The 21,323-nt window shown below is 51.7% G+C and overlaps 2 protein-coding genes across 2 annotated transcripts in view; one reads left to right on the top strand and one right to left on the bottom strand.

Moving 5' to 3' along the window:
• The window catches only part of CCDC197 (coiled-coil domain containing 197), a 37,664-nt gene extending 19,261 nt beyond the window's left edge, over positions 1-18,403 (bottom strand). Inside the window, exon 1 of the mRNA XM_070358215.1 lies at positions 18,274-18,403. The gene's annotated coding sequence lies outside the window, so the exon portion shown is untranslated. The remainder of the gene's footprint in view (positions 1-18,273) is intronic.
• Positions 18,380-21,323, top strand: part of ASB2 (ankyrin repeat and SOCS box containing 2) — a 48,586-nt gene continuing 45,642 nt past the window's right edge. The window contains exon 1 of the mRNA XM_070357882.1: positions 18,380-18,654. The gene's annotated coding sequence lies outside the window, so the exon portion shown is untranslated. The remainder of the gene's footprint in view (positions 18,655-21,323) is intronic.

Here is a 21,323-nt window from a genome sequence, read left to right as displayed (position 1 = left end):
TCTCCGTCTCCTGCAGGCCAGTCTCCTCCCTGCCGCCAGAGAGGGTTCCTTCAAGAGCAAATCCCCTCTGCCCACTTCCCTGTCTAAAACCAGTGCAATGCAGATAACTGCTTAACCACCTGCTTCCCAGGGTGCAAAGCCATGACCTGTGGTGCTTGCCAATTTCCATGGTGTAAATACTCCCACTGTGGCTGATTTCAAGCTACTAATAGTTTAACAACAGGCAAAAAATCCTGAAGATTTAACAGATGATTGTCAGGAGTGGGCATGAGTTGTCTGCAGCACACCGCTGCTTACAAACCTTCCAATAATTACAAAAGAAATTTAAACCCTGGAGGACCAGGTCCCCAATGATCTGGTCCCCTATCTCGGCCATTTTCCCCTCATTGGTCTTCCCCTGGCTCACCCCAGGGCCTTTGTACCTGTGGTTTCCTCTGCCAAGAGCACTGTTTTCTCAGCTCTTCATAATATCAATACTTTCTCCCTCTTGCCTTTTTGATCTCAGTTCAGATGCACCTCTCAGAGTGGCCTCCCCTGACCATCTCAAACCCTCTTGACTTCAGCTCACCTTTGGTCTCACTGCATTCTTGTTCTGGGAAAAAAATGGAAAATGGGGAAATTGGAGAAAAAATGAAGCAGTGGCAGATTTTATTTTCTTGGGCTCCAAAATCACTGCAGAAGGTGACTGCAGCCATGAAATTAAAAAATACTTGCTCCTTGGAAGAAAAGCTATGACAAATCTAGATAGCATATTAAAAAGCAGAGACATCACCTTGCCAACAAAGATCTATATTGTCAAAGCTATGGTTTTTTCCGTAATCATGTAAGAGTTGGACCATAAAGAAGGCTGAGCACCAAAAAATTGATGCTTTCAAATTGTGGTGCTGGAGAAGACTCTTAAGAGTCCTTTGGACAGTGAGGAGATCAAACCAGTCAATCCTAAAGGAAATCAACTTTAGATATTCATTGTAAGGACTGATACTGAAGCTGAAGCTCCAATACTTTGGCCATCTGATGTGAGGAGCCAACACTTTGGAAAAGACCCTGATTCTGGGAAAGATTGAAGGCAGGAGGAGAAGGGGGCGACAGAGGATGAGATGATTGCATGGCATCACTGACTCAATGGTTTGAGCAAGCTCTGGGAGATAGTGAAGGACAGAGAAGCCTGGCATGCTGCCGTCTATGGGGTCACAAAGAGTCAGACATGACTTAGCGATTGAACAACAACATTCTTGTTCAGTTCTATTTTGGTCTTGTTACTCTCGGTTGTCTCTCTCCTCACTGCAATCTGATGTCCACCAGGACAAAGAATGGTCCGTCTGGAATCTTAGTGTCTAAAAGAATAGTATATCTTTCAGGTGGCTCAGTGGTAAAGAATCTGCTTGCTAAAGTAGGAGACTCGGGTTCAATTTCTGGGTCAGGAAGATCCCCTGGAGAAGGGAATGGTAACCCACCACAGCATTCTTGCCTGGAGACTCCCATGGACAGAGAAGGCTGGAGGGCTACACCCCATGGGGTCCCAAAGAGCTGGACTTAGTGACTGAGCACATACACAGAGAAGAATAGTACCAGACACATAGTAGGTGCTCAATAGATGTAAGGGTACAAGCACAGCTTTGGAGACACACATCTTTGGTTTTAAGTCACGGCTCCCCCACCAGTCACGTGCATAACCATCGTCACTTAATCTCTCTGGACCTCAGTTTCCTCATCTGTAAATTGGGGACAGCAGTGTCTGTGTGATGGAGCTGTGAGAACCCAGAGTACAGTGTCTGTTATTACCAGGGTCTCAGAAAATGTGACCAGCTTCTTCAGTTGCATATATCCAATCGCAGGGACTCCGTCCCTCCCAAAGTCACCTTGTCCACCTCTGGGCCACTCTGACTGCCAGAACATCTTCCCTTCCTTACACTGAGTCCAATTATGTCTCCTCATAGTGTCTCTTGTTAAGTCCTAGTTCCTCATAGGAAGTCTTGTGTTTTCATAACCACGCTGTGACTGTTGGAGCAGACTGATGTCACATTTCAGCACGGCACTGAAGGCAGATGTGACGTTCCTCAGTGGCTCCTCTCCAGTCATGAGCTGTCCCGTCTTGGCACATTGCCTGACCTCGCTGAGCCTCAGTTTCTTCCTCTGTGAAATGGGGTTAACGTATACCTACCTGAAGTGTAGTTGTGGGGATTAAACTAGCTGATTTACACATATACTTGGGCTTCCTTTGTAGCTCAGCTGGCAAAGAATCCACCTACAATGCGGGAGACCTGGGTTCAATCTCTGGGTTGGGAAGATCCCCTGGAGAAGGGAAAGGCTGCCCATTCCAGTATTCTGGCCTGGAGAATTTCATGGACTGTATGGTCCATGGGGTCGCAAGAAGTCACACACAACTGAGCAACTTTCACACGACCCCCCCCCCCCACAGAAAGAGACTGTTATTACTCTTACTCTGCCTGGTGTGGGTCCACTCCCAGAGCCAGAATTTGTGCCACTTTCAGGTCCACAGCCGTTTCCGGTTAAGGCCAGGCCCTCTCTTGAATGCTCTGCAGCCAAGCTGGAAAAAGGGCCTGTTCTTTCTGGGTCGCCCACCCCACCTGCTCCCAGCTGTCAGAGCCACCCCCTCACAGTGGACCAGGGGGAGTCTCACACTTCCCAAACTCTCCAGGGATTACCTGACCCTGGGCGGTCATGCCATCATTCAGCTCGGAGGCGAGGCCCCCAGACCCTGTGCCATGAGCTGCCCCATGTGAGGGCTGAGTCCCCCTGAGATGACTTCTGCTGGCTCTCTGGGTGCTTGGGGGTGTCCCAATGTCCCTAAAAATGCTGGCAGTGGTAGATGAATGGGGCAAAGGAGACCAAGCTGGAGGAGCAAGGAGGAAGGAGGGTGGATTTCTGAAAGTAGGAAGAAGGGGCTCAGGGAGAATCAAGTTCTAACCTGGTCCCACGGTTTCCCCATCCCCAGGACTGTGAATACAGTGAGCCGTCACACTTCTGATTACGTCACCTGCACAGGTCTAATGACGGCTCCGCATCCTGGGCTGAGAATGGAAGATCATTGCCAGGTAGGTCTGATCTCATCACGGGAGTCCCAGAAACGCAGAGCATCTTCTCCAGCTGGTGGCAGGGGAGCGAGTCTGAGAAACTTCACACCCATCTGACACCCTGCCCTCTCTCTCCAAGCGTCCTGTCCTAGATGCCAGCCCCCTCAGGGTTCTGCTGTGAGCTCAGAGCTGAGGCTGAGAATTTGGCCATGTCACTACTGACAGCCAGGGCCTGCTCATGGAAACAGGACCAGGAGGGCCTCTGTGCATGGTCTTGGGGGCATTTTAGGGGTTGATGCCATGCAACTGGGGAGATGTCGGGGTCAGTCCCCTCATCTTTAGACTGTGTTCTTGCCCTTAGGGAAACTTGATGCCGCCGCAATACGAGAAAGAAGCCCCCCATAGCTCCAACCTTATGGCAGAAAGTAAAGAAGAACTAAAGAGCCTCTTGATGAAAATGAAAGAGGAGAGTAAAAAAGTTGGCTTAAAGCTCAACATTCAGAAAATGAAGATCATGGCATCTGGTCCCATCACTTCATGGCAAATAGATGGGGAAACCATGGACACAGTGGCTGACTTTATTTTTCTGGGCTCCAAAATCACTGCAGATGGTGATTGCAGCCATGAAATTAAAAGACATTTGCTCCTTGAAAGGAAAGTTATGACCAACCTAGACAGCATATTAAAAAGCAGAGACATTACTTTGCCAACAAAGGTCCGTCTAGTCAAGGCTATGGTTTTTCCAGTAGTCATGTATGGATGTGAGAGTTGGACTATAAAGAAGGCTGAGCGCTGAAGAATTGATGCTTTTGAACTGTGGTGTTGGAGAAGACTCTTGAGAGTCCCTTGGACTGCAAGGAGATCCAACCAGTCCATCCTGAAGGAGATTAGTCCTGGGTGTTCATTGGAGGGACTGATGTTGAAGCTGAAACTCCAATACTTTGGCCACCTGATGCGAAGAGCTGACTCATTTGAAAAGACCCTGATGCTGGGAAAGATTGAGGGCAGGAGGAGAAGGGGACGACAGAGGATGAGACGGTTGGATGGCATCAGCATCTCAATGGACATGGGTTTGGGTAAACTCTGGGAGTTGGTGATGGACAGGGAGGCCTGGCGGCTGCGATTCATGGAGTCACAAAGAGTTGGACGTAACTGAGCGACTGAACTGAACTGATAGCTCCGTCTATGCAGGCAGAGTGTAAGTGCTTCAAATCCAACCTATTCTTCTAGTCAGGGGTGACTGGAAATGCCTGTGATCTGAGGGACACGTTAGTCCGCCAATTAGGGGCCCTGTAAGTGGGATCACCAGATTTAGAAAGAAAAATACAGTGCACCTAGTTAAATTTGAATTTCAGATAAACAGCAGGGAATTGTGTAGTGTATCTTATGAAATAATTGGGACTGCTATACGTGGACTGGGTTTCCCTGATGGCTCAGTGGTAAGAATCCGACTGCCAATGCAGGAGACCTGGGTCCAATCCCTGGGTCAGGAAGATCCCCTGGAGAAGGGAATGGCAACCCACTCCAATCTGCTTGCCTGGAAAATCCCATGGACAGAGGATTACACGGGACTGGTGGGCTACAGTCCATGCAGTCACAAAGAATTAGACATGATTTGGCAACTAAAACAACCACTGCACTTTGACTAAAGGAGTATTTATTGTATGTCTGAAAGTCAAGTTTAACTAGATATGCTGTATTTTATCTATAAGATACATCAGGCATATGCCAAAGGTTGAATGAAGAGGAGCTGATGAAGGGACAGAGAGGTGGGCAGGGTCAAGGGTACCAGGACAGACTGAGGCACCCGGAATTCAGGAACAGTGGGAAGCTGGCACCGTCCCCGGGAGGAAATGATGACCTGGAGCCTGGTGAGAAGCCTCCCAAAGAGCCACAGCCGAACTCGGGCCCAAAGCAGAGGAGGAGCTGGACAAATAAACACCGGACCTCTCCCCTGTCCCGCCTGCAATGAGGGAGAACTGGGTTTGATCTCTGGGTTGGGAAGATCCCCTGGAGAAGGGAAAGGCTACCCACTCCAGTATTCTGACCTGGAGAGTTCCATGGACTCTATAGTCCATGGGGTCGCAAAGAGTTGGATACGACTGAGCAACTTTCACTTCACTTCACTCCCCTGTCCCGCCCACCTGGCTTCCCATTGGCTGGACCCTGTCAAAAGCCAGAGGGCAGGGGGTCTTGGGTGATGCCCTGGTCAGCCTGCCAGGCACTGAAGGGCAGAGCAGGGATCTGAGAGCAAAGGAGCAGTCAGTACAGTGTGGACAGGAGACCAGGGCTTCTTAACCCGCCCTGGGCTCTGTCCCCTTGATGAGATTTAGAGAGTTCTTTCCCAGCATCTGCCCAGGATGGGGCAGAGTCACAGATGCTATATACAGGCCCCCGGGCCTCCAGGAAGAGGCCCCACATGCAGGCCAAGCAGACATGGCCAGATGTCCACAGGGCCCTTCCCCCATCAAAGCATGGCTCCAACTGGCTCCAAGCTCACCGGGGTCTCTGGCCCTTTGCGTCCAAAGCTTTTCCCAAGACTTCTACCAATTTCAGGACCTCTGTTCTCCTGCCCTCCAAGGCCCCTGCTCCAGGTTGGCTACCTCCACCCAGATTGGACGCCCCCTGCCCTCCCCAGTAGGCTCACTGTCTACAGTGCCCACCATTCACCAGTCGGAGCCTGACTGTCCTTCCTGGGAAATGCAGGCAGGTCGTCCCCCACCCACCTCTGCCTCCATATGCAGGGCTGGTCCTCTACAATGCCCTCCTCAGCTGTATCCTTCCTGGGTCCATGACCTTCTCTCTCTGCTGTGTGGAGTTGCTCCCCAGCTCTGAAGGCCCAGAATGAAATGGGAGTTGCACCCACCCCAAACTTTCATTCAAGTATTTCCCAACCAAGACCCTCTTTCTCTGTCTCTCTTCCTCCCTCACTGCCTCCATCTCTCCCCCCTTGCTCCTCCCAACACCCCCCACCACCACCATATACCTTGCTCTAGGCTGTAGAAAGGAGAGAAACTTCCCCAGTTGCTCCTTGCCATGTGAGAAGACAGCCAGCCACCCACAAGCCAGGAAGTGGACCCTCACCAGACACTGGGTCTGCCATCACCTTGATCTCAGTCTTCCTAGACTCCAGAATCCTGGAACCTGTGACAGCCCCACCCCAGACCTGCAGGTGATGCCAGACTTTAAGGGATGTCAGTGCAACCTGGGAACCTGGGTCGCTGACTGAGAAGCAAGCTACCCATCCCCTGAAATGCTGGCCTTGGACCGATACAGAGGAGGAATAAAGGCCCATCTTGGCAGCCCCAAAGGAAACCAAACCATCCCTCCATCGTCTCCCCCACAGTCCAAGCCCTCAAGCGTGGCCTGCCTAGCTCTGCTGGCCCAGCGCCTGCCTTCTCTTCCAGCCCACGTCTGCCCTTCCCCACACCCTGCCCTCTGGCCAGGCCCAGCTCCTGTGGTTGCCCAGCTGGCCACCGGCTTCAAGGCCACAGGCCTTGGCTCACGCCTCACCCTTGGCCTGGGATACCCCACACCCACCTGTGCACCTAGAAACTCTGCAGAGACTCAAGGCAGTCTGTTCCTCCTTTGTCGGATGGTCCTGACCCCCATGCTAACCCCTTCCCCTCCTTCTTCCCGGCCTACTCCCCTCTCCCACTCTTCCTGACTCCTCTCCCTTCACTCTCCCTACTGCAATTCCTGACCTCTGCTCCCTGCCCCCCGAGACTGTGTCTCCCCAGGGCTCAGATGTAGCAGTTCTACCTCCCAGCAGCTTCTGGCTCCTGATGGGGCTCATAGCATTTAGTTTGTGCCTCGAGAACAAAAATAGAAATAGTTACAGTCACTGAGCTTCACACAGACCCACCCTGAGTGTGTGTTAGTTGCTCAGTCGTGTCCTACTCTTTGTTTTTTAGTTTTAGGTTTTTTTAAATTAATTTATTTATTTTAATTGCAGCCTAATTACCTTACAATACTGTATTGGTTTTTGCCATAAATTTACATGAATCAGCCATGGGTTTACATGTGTTCCCCATCCTGACCCTCCCTCCCACCTCCCTCTCCATCCCATCTCTCAGGGTCATCCCAGTGCACCGGTCCTGAGCCCCCTGCCTCAGGCATCGAACCTGGACTGGTGATCTATTCCACATATGATAATATACATGTTTCAATGCTTCTCTCAAATCATCCCACCCTCGCCGTCTCCCACAGAGTCCAGAAGTCTGTTCTTTATTTCTGTGTCTCTTTTGCTGTCTCGCATATAGGGTCATCGTTACCATCTTTCTAAATTCCATATATATGCGTTAATATACTATATTGGTGCTTTTCTTTCTGACTTACTTCATTCTGTATAATAGGCTCCAGTTTCATCCACCTCATTAGAGCTGATTCAAATGCATTCTTTTTAATAGCTGAGTAATATTCCATGGTGTATATGTACCACAGCTTTCTTATCCATTCATCTGCCGATGGACATCTAGGTTGCTTCCATGTCCTGGCTGTTGTAAACAGTGCCGACTCTTTGTGACCCCATGGGCTCTAGCCTTCCAGGCTCCTCTGTCCATGGGATTCTCCAGACAAGAATACTGGAGTGGGCTGCCATGCCATTCTCCAGGGGATCTTCCCGACCCAGGGACTGAACCCGGGTCTCCTGCATTGCAGGTGGATTCTTTACCATCTGAGCCACCAGGGAAGCCCCAAACTGCCCTAGACCTTCTCATTTAAGCCTTATCCCAACCCCATGAGGAAGGTGCTCCTTATGGTTCTTGACTTGCAATTGAGAACCTGGGGCCCCGAGGGGGCTAAGCCTCCCAGCAGTTTCAGGGGAGTGGGGACGGGGAGACAGACCCTCAGCAGACCACCCACACAGCACCTACTCTAACCTCTCACCAGCCGCTCTACAAAACCTGCCCGAAGGGTGAAGGGACAGACCACCGCCGATCCTGGCGGGCCCAACACAGCCACGTGCAGACAGGTGGAGTGGGAATGGGGCACAGAGAGAATGAAGCTGCAGAAGGCATGGGAGGGGGGCTGCCCACAGGGGCCTTGGAGAGCCCACCAAGGAGTCCAGGCAGCACGTGTCAGAGGCAGCCTGTTTTGATTCTCCCAGGATCCACGTGCCCCTGGGGGACGCAGCACCCTCACCCCCGACAGGCACCTGACGGCAAGGGTCAGGAGCCAGGCCACTGGGCACTGCAGCCTGGAGACTATCTTCATGCCCCAACAGTCCCCTCTCCCAGGACGCATGGCATGGCAGACACCTGATCCTGCTATTTAGCGTTGCTGCTAAATAGAGGGTGGGAGGCCCAGAGAGAGGGACGAGCCCGAGGGGCCAGCTGACCAGCTGGGGCCACCCACAGGCCCCGCATCAACAAGAGGAGCCCAGGGGTTGGCAGACATCCTCCAACCCCGCTCCCCCGGCACAGCCCTGACTGCTGGCAGGCGCCGGTGTGCATCCAGGTCACAGGCTCTTCAGTGGCCAGGAGCGATGACAGTGCAGTTTGGAGGGGACGCTGGCTGACTTGAGTGGCACCAGGAGAACTGGAAAGTAGAGGGGAAAGGAAAGAACAGAGACAGAGGAGAGTTTTCCTTCCGGCACCTGTAATAACTGAGTCAGCTTGGACTCGGAGACTTGTTCAAAATCACTGTTGTCCCTTTTTTTTTTTTTTTAATTTCTGGTTTTGAAAATATTTACATAGGCTCAATTTTGAATTCCAGCTGACTTAGAATTTTTATTCTCGGAGAGCAAAGGGATGTGGGTGCAGCCGCTTATGGCTGCTCCTGGTTTCAGAGGCTCTCGGAGTCTGCAGGGGCCTGGGTTCCTACCAGCTGATGGGGCAGCGCCGTTCTTTCCTCAAGGCTCCAGAGAGAGGAAAGGTCTGCATGAGGTCACAGAGAACTTTCCAGAAGGGCCCAGACCAGCACCCTGGTGGCTAGGCCTGAGCTCTTTTCAGAGTGCTAGCTGCCTCTCACCCAACACATGCACACACACACAGGCACCAAGAAAGAGAGGGAGGTCCAGTATTTGCTTTTAGGGAAAAAGAGACATTGACAGTTATTTAGTATTTGTATAAGACTTGCTGCTGTCCTCATTAGTATAGTGATGAGTATCCCCACCTGTCACGTGGGAGAATGGGGTTCGATCCCCAGTGGGAAGGCAACACCCCCTTTGGGGCTTTCCTGGTGGCTCAGCAGTAAAGAATTCGCCTGCAATGCATGAGACGCAGGTTCAATTCTCTGGAGAAGGAAATGGCAACCCACGCCAGTATTCTTGCCTGGGAAATCCCATGGACAAAGAAGCCTGGTGGGCTACAGTCCATGGGGTCGCAAAGAGTCAGATGTGACTGATGTGACTAAACAGTTCCTTGGCCAATGGCCCTCACGACTGGTGGATTAAATTCAGCTCTTCACCGAAAGAAGGTAAGTTATGTGTAGTGTCCAGATGATCTAAGCATCGTCACTGTGTGTGTGTGTCTGTCTGTCTGTCTGAACGCACCAGCTACCAGCAGGGACGCCTGGCCCTCACAGGGCTGAGTCCCCCCTTCCCTGCCAACTGGCAGACCCCAGGCTTCATGGGGATCGCTGAGGCTGTTGCTTCTGCTTGGCTTGAACTATGGCTGCATTTGCCTCTGCTGGTGACCTTCAGGGCCAGTTTATGAGACCGGTTCAATGAGCCTTCCCTATAACAGTCTCAAGGTATTTAAACTCCAAACACCTGGCCCTCCTTGTGGCAATTATTCCTGAAATCCAAAGCCATCCTTGGGGAGCAGGGAGAGCCCTGGTCACTCCGAGCAGACCTCTTCCTACCCCGACAATCCTCTTCCTTCCACACGCCGTCCCTCCAGCCAGGCTTCTCCACCACTGCACCGCGCACATTGGGCTCTTAATTCTATGCTGGGGAGGCTGTCCTGAACACTAAAGGATGTTTGGCAGCATCCCTGACCTCTCCCCCACCAGATGCAGTAGCACGCCCAGCATCCTCACTTGTGGCTACCAGAAACATCTCCAGGAATTGTCAACTGTTCCCTAGGGTAATGTCCCCAGTAAGAACCACTGTTTTCAACTAACCACCATTCCCTCTGTCTCTGTCAGGAAGTTTAAGCTAATAGCAACACCTAACATTTATAAGTCTTCATCCTAAGGAATATATACCGGTGTTGTTCAGTTGCCCAGTCGTGTCCGACTCTTTGTGACCCCGTGGACTGCAGCACATCAGGCCTCCCTGTTCCTCATCATCTCCCAGAGTTTGCCCAAGTTCATGCCCATTGCACCAGTGATGCCATCCAGCCATCTCATCCTCAGATGCCCTCTTCTCCTTCTGCCCTCAATCTTTCCACAGCATCAGGGACTTTTCCAATAAGTTGGCTGTTCACATCAGGTGACCAAAATGTATACAGTAGTTCCCTCTTAGCCAAGGAGGACACATTCCAAGGCCCTCAGTGAATGCCAGAAACCATGGATAGTACTGAATCTATATATACTGCTTTTTCTTGTACATGCGTGCATGCGTGCTGAGTTGCTTCAGTTGTGCTCGACTCTGTGCAACGCTATGGACTGTAGCCTGCCTCGATCCTCTGTCCGTGGGATTCTCCAGGCAAGAATACTGCAGGGTTGCCACACCCTCCTCCAGGGGATCTTTATGACCTAGGGATCAATTTTTGTCATGTCTCCTGTATTGGCAGGTGGGTTGTTTACCGCTAGAGCCACCTAGGAAGCCCACATACATTCCTATGATAAAGTTTAAATTTATAAATTAGGAACAGTAAGAGATTAGCAACAATAAGCAATAATAAAACTAAACAATCATAGCAATGAAGTGAAGTGAAAGTCATTCAGTTTTTTCTGACTCTTTGAGACCCCACGGACTATACAGTTCATGGAATTCTCCAGGCCAGAATATTGGAGTGGGTAGCCTATCCCTTCTCCAGGGGACCTTCCCGACCCAGGAATCTAACCGGGGTCTCCTGCATTGCAGGTGGATTCTTTACCAGCTGAGCCAATTGTGATAAAAGATATGTGAGTGAAGTCCCTGTCTCTCTCTCTCAGAATAACTATTGTACAAATTTAATGCCCTTTTCAACTTAACTAAGTACTTGTCACACGCTGTGGCTGTAACTTTTGCAATTTGAAGTTTGACAGCAAAACTAGCATCAATCCCTTTATCCTTCTTCACAATTTCACAGATAGAAGATTTATTCTCACCCTAGATCTTAGCAACCTCAGTATACAATATTTTTTTTTCTCTCCTTATTAATTTGTGTGTTTTCACCTTTTCACTTAAAAGCACTTCACAGCTTCTCTTTGGCAGATCCAAATTGCCAGCATCAATGTGCCTGCATTTGGGGCTCATTATTAAGTAAAATTGTTACTTAGTGAACACAAGCACCGTGATACCTCGACAGTCAATCTGATAACTGAGATGGACACTGAGTGACCGATGCCAGGATGCGATGGACAAAGGAATGACTCAGGTCCCAGGCAGACAGAGCAGGATGGTGTGAGATTTCATCTTGCTACTCAGAAGAGCTTGAAATTTAAAACTTATGAATTGTCTATTTCTGGAACTTTCCATTTAATATTTTCAGACTGCGGTTGACCGAGGGTAACTGAAACCATGGAAAGTGAAACCGAGGGTAAGATGGGGGCACCCACTATAATAAAATTTAATCTTTGCAGCTTTCCTATGAGGCATAGGTACTATCATTTTTTCCTCCCACTTTATAGATCAGAATGCCAAGGCTCAGAGAGGTTAAGTAAGTTATCCAAGACCACACAGCTAGAAAGTTGTGGAGCTGGCAGATGACTCCGGAGTCTTGGTTCTTAGCCACTTGGCTCTGCAAGGGAGACCCGGGGCAGTCACCTTACAAGCGATTCTGTGCTGAGAGTGGCCCCTGCCTGACCTCCTGGAGTGGGAACAGGGAAGCACAGTGACATTGACACCCACGTTGCCTGTGCTTGAGCCTCCAGCTCTTCACTCGAACTTGTGGTCTGTTGCAAACCACAATCTCCCCACCCCGAAGCACTTCTGGGAGCCTCCAGGAGGCAGCAGGCATTGTAAATGTGCCCAGAGGACATCCAGCCTGCCTTTTGCCATCTCCCTCTGACGTGGTGGGGTTCCTGCCCACTTGCCCAGCAACTTGGGTTTTTGTGTCCAGGGCATGATGAGATTATCAACCTCTATGGCCACACCATAAGCTTGGGATGGAGCTGTGGAGAAGCAGAATTAATTTCTGGAAGCTGTGGTTTCTGCAAAGCCTCGCCCTCTCCAGCTTCATATTCCCTTTTCTCAGAAAAAGGATGCTGGGGTGGATGAACCCTGAGGACCTTCTGCTTCGGACATTTCTTCTTCTGATCTTTCAGTTCTCTGGGACAGTGGTGGTATGGCTGGAGGTGTCACCGTCACCGGGAGCAGGTGAATCCCTGGAGGGTCTCGGTTCCTCCATCAGGATTACATACCTCCCTCTTGGATGGCCATGCAGGTGCCTGGACCCCTGGAGGGGCTGCTCAGTGGGGGTGTCTGCATCCCTCCCCAACCCCGGGATGTCGGGACACCCAATCTATTGCCTGCCTCCTCATCAGCCCCGACTCCCTCCCAGAACCCAGGTCCCCCCTTATCACAGCAAGCCCAAGCCTCCCTGATGACATCTCTGCAGTGTCACGTCTCTGGCCACTTTGCATTCCCTGAGGAATAAGGCAAAGATGAAGCGGTCAGCAGCCCGACAGCCAGCTGCCCGGCAGAGATGCCAGCCTGTGACAGCTGCGTTTCTGGAGTGGAGACTTTGTTCCCTGCAAGCTCCACCTCCAGAGTGGCTGACCAGGGACCGAATACAAGAGGTACCTGCCCTCCCTGCTCCATTGCAGTGGTGGAGGGAATGGTCCAGCAACCTGGCCTCAGCTCTGTATACATGGCGCTGAGCCGGCCAGGAGAGGCTGGACCCGGCAGGAAACGCATTGTCTGACACAGCCCGGGCTCGCCCCTGGGCAGGAGGGCCAGCCGGCTGCAGGCTCGCCCTGGTTGGGAGGTGGGTTGCCTTCCCTCTCACCAAAGGGCATTAGAGAGTTCCCAGCTCCACTCGAAACATGTTTATGTTCGTGGAAAACCTGTTCCCGGCAGCTAACAAAGCTCACTCAAGCTCCCAAGGGTGATTCAGGCATGATGAAATCAAGCCCTGGAAGGGGCCAAGCAGCCTGGCCAGTGCAGGGGGCCAGCAGCTTCCAGGATGGATCAGTCCAAGGCCCACTCACTGGTCACCTGAGCCTGCCTGGCCCGTGGGAGATGCCCTCCCGCTCTGCACACACAGACCCTCTGCAGGGGGCAGGTGGGGTGGAAGAAGTCCCATGGATGAACGTCTCCTGAGTGCGGGGCCTGGGGTGGGATGTCTGAGTCCTGGGATCTCGTCCAATCCCCTAATAGTCATGGAAGAGAAGAGTCAGTGCTCTCCTAGCCTCAGAAGATGAAAGTCAGATTCAGCGAGGTGCCGGGCTGTGGGCAGGTCCCGCAGCAAGCAGGGATTAACCAGCCGTAGTGCCCATGCTGAAAACAGGACAGGACGATGACAACGGGTTGCACCAGTGGAGTCCTTCCCTGCAAGGAAGATACTGTCTGCACGGGGCTGGCCCAGCATGTCCCCGCCAGGCCCAGGACCACCCTCTGTTAGGACATCCTCCAGAGCCAGACGCTCCCTGGAGAAAGAGCTCACGGATGGATGGGCCCGGGGATGCAGGGCTTCTGCTGCAGATGGTTGTGTATCCAAAGGCTGAAGCCTGAGAGTTGGGGTAGACGCCCTTCCTCTGTGTCTCTGGGCAGGGTAACTCTGCAGCCCGCCAAAGAGGATTGGCCATTTGTACAATGGCAAGTGAGGTTTACAGCAGGGAGTTGTGAAGCTGGCTGTCTTGCTGGTCTGTCCTGGCTGCTCTTGTTTGAGGGTCAGTCATGGATGGTCATGGCTCCAGGAAGGCCCAGGCAGCTGAAAAGAGCCCAGTGTTCCACAATGGAGTCTGTGTCTTGGATCTGCTCATTGTGATGGAAATCCTTACAAGATCCTGTTGTTCCTCCCTCACATGCCCAAGGGCTGTTAGGGGAGCAGGGCAGGATCGGACAGCCCTTCTCCAGTCCCCAGGGGTCCTGAGGGGGGTGATGGGGTGTGAGGCTGACCTGCCCTGCTCTCCCATCTGAGGGGTGAGGTCATGTGCTTACTCTACTCTCTGAAAAGCAAAGTGAAAGTGTTAGTTGCTCAGTTGTGTCCGACTCTTTCAGACCCCATGGACTGTCAGGCTCCTCTCTCCACGGAATTCTCCAGGCAAGAATACTGGAGTGGGTCACCATCCCCTTCTCCAGGGGATCTTCCCAACTCAGGGATCGAACCTGGGTCTTCTGAATTGCAGGCAGATTCTTCACTGTCTGAGCCACTTTGCTCCCTATAAATAGGCAAACGGTCTTCTCTCCAGGAGTCTGCCTTGGCCCCCTGAGCTGGGAGGTTGAGGAGGGTCCCGATTGCTCCGGAGGAAATGAGCTGTCGGTTAGCCACAGCCCAGAGGGCACCGTGCCCATCATAAGGAAAGGAGGAGAGGTGGGGACTTCTGTCTGCCTTCTCGCCCACTCCTTCCTTTCTGTAGACGCACCTCCCTCCCTCCCAGGACCCGGGGCTTTTGTCTGCCCTCCCTACCCCTGCCGTCTGCCTTTCGTCCTCTCCACCCCAGCACTCTGCCCAGGGTGTGGATCTGACTCTTTCCTGTCCCTCTTCATCCCTTGAAACCAAAATAAACTGATATCAAGAGGCAGCCAGGGCTAGGGGCCAGCGCACCAAGACCTCAGGGGTGCTTATTTTAGCTGGTGATGTGCCGTCACTGGGTCCAAACTGTTCCAAGACTCAGCACTGAGTCCCACATCCCAGTTCACAGCACCCTCTCCCTCTCCTCTTTCTCTCTCCTTCCTGAAAGAGGCGTCACTGTCATATGGAGTACATGCTGGGACTGGCTCCCTCTCTGGTCTTTATTAGGCTTGGGGCTCTATGAACTGCCTCCCTCCCCCCAACTTTACTCATTGAATTCAGATTAAAATAAACACGGAGGGAAGCCCGAAAAGTCTGCGGGGTGTGTGAGTGTGTGTGTGTGTGTGTGTGTGTGAGCGTGAGTGTCTATGCAGCCATGAGCCAGGAGGAAGCTGCCAAACACGACACAGCCTTTCCCAGTTTAGACCCAGGAGCTGTGTGGCATTCATGTGAGCCCATATAGCAACAGTCATTTAATGAGCACCTACTATGCGCCGGGCATCATTGTAAGCCCTGATCCACAGCAGTGAACAGAAACATTATTCCAGACGGGACAGGCAGGCAATAAATAATGAGTGACAAATAAATACATCATAACTCTGGGGGAGGGTGATAAGTGCTCTGGAGATAAATGAAGCAGGGTAAGGAGCTAGAGAGGGAGGGAGGGGAGGCTCTGTGTGGGATCAGGAGAGAAGCCTCCTGGTGCCATCTGTGAGCCCTGGGGTTTTCTCTTGGCTGCCAGGCCTTCTTTCCATTGCCCTGCAGGTTGACCAGTTGTTTGGTTTCTGCCTCTGCATCTGTGCCCCCATTGACTCTTTTCTGTCTCTGTATAAACTTTCCCTGGAGGACTGTTCCACAGGACCATCTATAGGGCCTTGCACAAAGGCTCCGAATATCCCTGGGGCCAAGACTTTTCAGAGGTTTGTGTAATTTGTAATCTAAGACACTTAAGTGAAAACCTTAGTGAATTAGCAGTATTGCCCATCAGAATGGATAATGGGAGAAAAGGTGGAAAATGCCAAGTGTTGGAGAGGATGTGGAGCACCTGGAACTCACACACACAGACTGTGGGAGGGTAAGTTGATCCAACACCTTGGAAAAACTGGCTGTGTTCCTGCAGCTGAACATACACTGATTTTATGACCTAGTGATTCCTGTCTTAGGTGTTGGCCCAGCAGAAATGGGCATGGATATTCACCAACAGACATGTTCTAGAATGTTCACAGCTACGAAATCCATTATAGTCCCAAACTAGGTATCACCCAAAGGACCATCAGCAGCAGAGTGGACCAACTGAGATACATTCAGAGCATGGAAAACCACACAGCAACGGGAAGGAACAATCTGGAACTACATGAAACAATATGGATGGACCTCGGAACCTCTGGGGTAGAGGCAGGTATGGCTAAGTTTATTAGGACTCTAATGTGCAGTTTAGCTTGGGAATCGACAAGTTAGCCCAACTTCATTTTGGAGTTGACTGACCTGTAATGTGAACAGACAGGCCAACCTGGGTCTCGGACTCTGTGGACCTTTATCCATAGCATCAAGTCTCCCACGCGGGATGAGTGAAGGACCAGGGGAATAGCACACATTCACCGATTTATAGTCAAAGCTTTGTGGTGCTCCTTGCTCTGCTCCAGCATTTGATTTCTTCATTACCTGGAGGATAGGGGCTTCCCTGGTGGCTCAGATGGTAAAGAATCTGCCTACAACAATGCGGGAGACCTGGGTTCAATCCCTGGGTTGAGAATATGCCTGGGAAAAGGGAATAGCTACCACTCCAGTATTTTTGCCGGGAGAATCCCATGGACAGAGGAGCCTGGCAGGCTATAGTCCATGGAATCACAAAGAGTTGGACATGACTGATCGACCAACACTTTCACTTTGGGGAGATAGAGCTACAGCTAAAAGCATCAGTTTTTGCATCAGGCAAACATGGTTCAAATTGCTAAACCATCACTTATAGATTCTGGACAAACTCCCCAGTCTCTCCATGCCTCAGTTTTCTCATCTGTGAAATGGGGGTAATGATAGCACTTGCTGCAAGAGTGGTGCAGGAGCAGCCAGAAGACATTGTCATATATGAGTCAAAGTGTGTCTGGCCAGCCCCCTCCGATGCACTTTCTGTTCCCTGTGATGTGACGCACAATTCGGGCTCTTAATTTTCAAAAGCTGAGTGCAACCACAGGCAACAGGATTTGGAGACCGAGTTTCTCCAGCTTTCTTGACTCTATGAGGTTTGTCTGGACTAGGAGGGAGAGGCAAGACAGAGGGCCACCTGAGAAGGGGCCCTGTCCCTGCCACAGCCCAGTCCTCCTAGGAAGGCCAGATTTGGGATCTGTGACATAGAAAGCAGTGGCATCTGTGCCCTACATCTGGCAGGGATCCCAAGGAAGCAGTAGGACTCCAAGGACGCACTCCATGGAACCTGCTAGAACTTCTTTCTGCCGAGAAAAATCCCCAAACAGTAAAGAGCCCCGGACAGCCCCCTCTTCTCTTGCATCCCTGTCATGGCACATGGCCTAGGGGTCCTATGTGTGAACTGACCTTGCGGGGTCATCAGCCACAGTGGCCTGGGAACTCTCCCAAGTGAGGGTGAGGCTAGTAGCCGGGAGACAGCCTGGGACTCGTCATTCCCTCCTGTCCTCAGCCCCAGGTCAGCCTCTAGAACACTGACCCGACTACAGGGCTCCCTGAACTCGCTGAGATTAATTTCCAGATGGAATATGCAAAGTGAGCCACACTCTGGGGTCACAAGTCCAATATCCTGCAAGGGGATGTGGTCTCTGAAATGGAAATTATTTTCCATTTACAGGAGTGGACCAAGTGACATTTCCAGCTTCCCCCACTCTGCAACCTGAGATCTGAACGCAGACGTGGGCATGTGGGTGCCTGGCATCGTGCATGCTCAGGGCGTGTGGCCCTACGTATGCAGTCTCTGCCACCCGAGGCTAACATTTTGGGTCACTCCATCGAGTCCAGAAGCAGATCATTTCTTCCCTGGGCCTGGAGAAAGGGCTCCACTGCCCCTGCACGGGGCTTGCCCACAGGCTTATTTGTTCATTTGCTCCCCTGCCCACCCCACAGACTCCAGCAGCTGGATTCCCACCCTGGGACCCGGAAATACCAGGCTCTGTCACCTGCTGCCCGCAAAGGCCCCAACAGTGAACCCGCGCATCCTCGCTTCCCTCTTGTTCAGCCTTCTTCCTCCCTGCCTTCCTGACTGCTCTCAGTCTCCCTCCGTCCCCTCTTCCTTCCCAGCCTCCCCGACTCTCCTCCTTCCTCCTCTCTTCTCTCTCCATCCTTTCTTCCCACTTTTCCTCTTTTCTCTCTCTTTTCCTCCCTTCTCCTCTCTCCCACACTTCCTTCCTTGCTCTTGCTTGCAGCTTTCTCTCCCAGCTCTGTGTCTCCTACTCTCTGCATCTCTCTCCTCTCTCGCTCCCTCCTGGGGAGTTCCAGAAACATACCCATATATGGCCTCCGTGTCAAGGATCAGAAGTGATGACGTCACGGGAGAGCCAAAGCTCCGAGATGCTCTCCGAAGTCAAGTCCGTAATTGACGCGGCCTGGAGGAAACCAGGATCCCGGCTTCCTCGGTGCAATCTTTAAACAGGAAATCTGAGATTCATAACATCTTATAGTTTGGCTTGCCATCATTGGTCATGCGATGGGCCCGAAATAAACTCCCTGCTTCAAAGGAGAGCGTTTCAGAACTGCCTGGCAGAGCAGCCAGAAGCCCAGGGCCAGGGCTGAAGGCAAACTCAGGGAGCATGTTCTGAATTAAGACACTCTCAGGAAAAATCCTTTTTCTTACCCCTGAATTTTACCCTTGTTTCAGAGCCTAACAGGTAATGCATGCTTTCAACTTTCTTATGCAGAAAGACTGCTTGTCGGGCTGGGACTTAACTGCTGCGGTGTCTATTCATAGCCTCTTAGAGTCAAAGTATGTTTGTGTGTCTCCCTCTTTCTCCTATTCTCTTGAGTTATTAAAGCAGGCTGGTGACTTTTATTTTGGACTGGGGGCACAGAGAATCAGCCATTTGCATGTACTTGTCCAATCTTCCAGAGGATTCTTGCTCAGAATATCATTCTACTGTGTACTTCTAAAAATGGCAATGCAAAAGGAGTTATCAATGATGCTATTGTTGGTTCTATAGGCCTTGGGCAATGTCTGTATCAGACAAATGACTTTCAGAAATGCTTTTAGGTTGAGGGAAGAGATATTTTCATGCATGGGGGTGTTAATTTCATGTGCCATTTATGGAGCGTCTATGGAACATCTATGTATGGGCAGGATTGTGTGTATGTGTGTGGGGGGGGTGGTGATAGCAACCTTGGATGCCATGAGCTGTATTTGCAATAACTTGGGGTTTAGGAGAGGAAATAGAATCTGCAAACAGAACTAAGATACCACGTAAAGAATGAAAAGGGGGGTGTGTGTAAACATGAGGACACATTCAAGGAAGTGCTGGCCTTTGAAAAGATGGATAGATGTCTCAGGTGGGCGGAGGGTGGGTGGGACAGGGACTTCCAGCTGGAGGATCAGCTCAGGCAAAGGCAGACAAGCTGGGGTGGGTCTGGGGAGATAGTAGGGAGAGCCGTGTGGTTACAGCAAAGGGTCAGGAGGTGAGAAGTGGCGGTGATGCTGGAAGGGGAAGTCGGGAATGGGGGTAGGGGTGGGAGATACTGCTCCCACCAGGCCAGGCAAGAGGATGGAACACATTCTGATTATTTTTGAGCAGAGGAGCGGTGGGGAGGATCTGACTTCAGGCAGCTCCTTGCAAAGCCAGGGGAAAGAAGAAGCAGGGAGGCAGAGACCTTTAGGTAAGTCATTAAGGCCTGAGTCAGGGCAGAAGTTGAGCTCCCGGCACAGGATAGAAGAGCTTGCCTCGACAATGGGAAAGTTTATGCACGAGGCAGCAGCTGAGGGAGTTAACAAGTGCCCAGGCAAAGCCAGCGGGGCCAGCGCACCAGCCATAGCCCCTGACCTCTGCGGTTGGAGGCCCGGGGCAGAGCGCAGTGGGGCAGCCAGGGGCGGACTCCAGTCACTTCTGCAACAGTTGGACAGGTCCTGACAGCTGATGGCAGGCCTGTTTACAGCACAGCCCCCTCCAGGACTGGTGGCTGCCACCACCTGGCAGCCTTCCAGGTTGCATCATCCATTCGTGCACAAACAGTCCAGCCCACGAGGGCCTGGTAGTGGGGGGAGGGTGTCACCTTCTTCCTCCTCCTTGGGGTGGGGCCGTGTGTGATCCACCCCTGGAGACCTGACAATGAATAAGAGCACTTGTACCCCTGAGCCTTCACTGAGCATTCACCGTGAGCCGGGCGCTGGCCCAGCGCTTGCGGTAGTTCCTCTCACTGACTCTGCTCCTGAGCAGCATGAATTAGAGACGATGGTCACTCCCATTTCCCAAAGGTGGAAACTGAGGTCCCGAGAGCTTAAGGGTCTCATCTAAAGCCAGAGAGCTAGGAGGTGTTGGAGACGGGACTCAAATCCTGGCCTCTTAGCTGATGGGCCTCCAGTGCCCACAGCCTAAGCCATGGTCTCTGAGGTCCCCCAGGGCACCAGCACGGCAGTAAACAGACCCGTCCTGGCACCAATGAATCATCATAAGGTGCCGTACAATGTGGACAAGCTGGATCCAAAAGAGTCTTCCCAGAGGAGGCACAAAAATATCTCTGGACCCGCCCACTGTCCTTCCACTGCTGAGCTGAAGAGGGTCAGGCCGCCTGGAGCGGGCAGCTGTCACAGGACTTGTTTATTTCTTTACTTCTCATCCTCAGCACCTTCTTTTGAACCAATTAATGCTTGGGAGTATAAATGAGTTGTTAAGAGCTTTGTGGCCGAGGAAAACATTTCGGGAAGGTGATGGTAATACAGAACTCATGCTCAGTAGCTCAGTTGTGTCTGACTCTTCATGACCCTATGGACACTATAGCCCACCAGGCTCCTCTGTTCATGAGATTTTCCATACAGAAGTTAGGTGATTCCTAACCTGCCTGAATTGTTTAAAAAAAAGGAGACAGAAAAGAGGGGTAGAAAAGACAGAGAAAGTAGAGGGAGGAAAAGAAAAAGATTTAAGCAAAGGCAGGAGAACAAAAGCAAGCAAACAAACAACAAAAAAAAACCAAAAGGAGAAGGATCCTAGCTGATTTTGGAGTGATCTCGAATAAAAGATTTCCAGCCAGCCCTGCATGTGGTTAGGCTGGGTGAGGAGAGAGAGGGCTCTGGGAGGGCACCCCTGCCCACCTGAGATTTTCGCTTCTGGAGCCTAGAGTTAGAGCTTCCAGAACATTCTACCACCCAGGGGTCAAGATGAGAAAGAGTCCATGTCCTCCGGGTGCCCACAATAGGGCTGGGCAAGGCCATACTTGGGCTCCCCAGGTGGCGCTAGTGGTAAAGAACCTGCCCGCCAATGCAGGAGACATGAGACGTGGGTTCGATCCCTGGGTGGGGAAGATCCCCTGGAAGAGGGCATGGCAACCCACTGCCTGGAGAATTCCGTGGACAGAG

Source organism: Bos mutus, chromosome 21, assembly GCF_027580195.1.
Source record: "Bos mutus isolate GX-2022 chromosome 21, NWIPB_WYAK_1.1, whole genome shotgun sequence".
In the NCBI taxonomy this organism is placed as follows: Eukaryota; Metazoa; Chordata; class Mammalia; order Artiodactyla; family Bovidae; genus Bos; species Bos mutus.
This window is presented reverse-complemented; position numbering and strand designations above follow the sequence as displayed.